The sequence below is a fragment of the Etheostoma spectabile genome, chromosome 10 (assembly GCF_008692095.1).
Source record: "Etheostoma spectabile isolate EspeVRDwgs_2016 chromosome 10, UIUC_Espe_1.0, whole genome shotgun sequence".
Taxonomy (NCBI): Eukaryota; Metazoa; Chordata; class Actinopteri; order Perciformes; family Percidae; genus Etheostoma; species Etheostoma spectabile.
Genome location: NC_045742.1, coordinates 24,427,471 through 24,429,145, shown reverse-complemented (window position 1 = coordinate 24,429,145; position 1,675 = coordinate 24,427,471). Strand labels below are relative to the sequence as shown.

The following is a 1,675-nucleotide window of genomic DNA, read 5'->3' as shown; positions in this document are numbered from 1 at the left end:
TTCTATTGGGTTCAGGTCTGGAGACTGGCTAGGCCGCCTAAGGACCTTGAGGTGTTTCTTACGGAGCCAGTCCTTAGTTGCCCTGGCTGTATGTTTTGGATCGTTGTCATGCTGGAAAGCATGTAATGCAAAAAAATGCAAATTAATTATTTAAAAATCATACAATGTGATTTTCTGAATTTTGGTTTTAGATTCCGTTTTTCTCACCGTTGAAGTGTACCTATGATTAAAAAAAATTACAATTTTGTTACCGTATGACAACAACAGACGCACACTCCTTGCGTTTTTTATTTTATTTCCCGTTTCCTGTCATGCGCTTTCCCGGGAATTGGGAAATAGTCTTGATCAGATTAATCCCTAGTCTGTCTGCTTTGAAGTAGTGTGGCCATAGACAAAGATTTTAACCTCTTATCATTTATTACTCAATTTTGTATCCTTCACCCCTTTCTCACTTTATCAGCTATTTATACTGCTTCAGCTGCTTTTCATGCATATTCAAGCCTTATTTAAGGGGTCAGACTCAAACTTTAAAAAGCTCCACATCTTTCATTCAATATGAGTTTAATGCAGCTTGTGAATTCTATGTGTACTTTTTGAAAATCTTGAACACAGCTGATTGATTTCCTATTTTGACCTATTTGCCATTTTACCAACTTTATTCATTACACTTTTAGCTACCTCTTTATCCAAATTAAAGCCGGCAATTCAGTTTAGCATCAGTTTTACACAAAAACGTTAATACAGTATTGGGAATATTTAACATTAATTTTAATAAGAACTTAAATTTTCACTTTTTCCTACAACTTCACCTTATACACTGAAGCCAGCAATATAGTGTAGTTACAACTTTTTAGAAAAACCTTAAAATAATCCACTTTTGTTAATAAATTATTGGTACTATTCAACATTTCAGTGAAATTCCTGTAATTAGAACCATTCCCACTTTTTAAATTATTCTCACTACTTTACCGTCTGATGCATTCATGCCAGCAATCCAGTTTAGCTTTACCAATTTAGCTTTTCAGCTTTTACTCATATTTTCTGCAGGAAATGCATTTTCTAGTTAGCTATATTAGCCACCATCCTGGTCATACCAGACCATTTTGGCTTTAGCAGTAAAGCTCCTGAGTGCATTGAAGTAAGCACAGGTGTGTTTAATTGCTTATCATTTTGTTTAATGAAGGTTGTGTTATTTGTTTAATAGTTAAATTAGTAATTTGAGGTAGAATTTTCATTTGCTGTGCACAATGATTTGGTAAATTGAAAAGTAAAAATTATTAGATTTTTTTCCAACTAAATAGCTTTTTCTTTACTTTCAGGACAAACTTAAAATTTCGGCCCCATCACATTATATGAAAAGCCAAATTTGTTGACCAGCATGTTGATACTACAGGGTAGGGCTGCAAGATTATGGCCAAAATGATAATCACGATTATTTTGATCAAAATTTTGATCACGATTATAGAAGATTATGGGTTGATTGTAACCCAAAATAAATTTTATCGTAAATAGGCTATTTATAACTGCGAGAGGGAGTGTGACGGACGCTACTCACAGAGAGACGGTTTGCTTATTATGAATGGGTCCAGCACGGGTCGAATGGCGGATACACGACGTGTGTATGAAATGTCTGTATCGTCATTGCGTTGCATTTTTATGAACTATGATATTCTGG

The 1,675-nt window shown here is 34.4% G+C and overlaps 1 protein-coding gene across 2 annotated transcripts in view; it reads left to right on the top strand.

The window, feature by feature from the left end:
- The window catches only part of si:ch211-195b21.5 (E3 ubiquitin-protein ligase RBBP6), a 49,133-nt gene that overhangs the window by 18,427 nt on the left and 29,031 nt on the right, over nt 1–1,675 (top strand). The gene's annotated exons all lie outside the window — the stretch shown is intronic.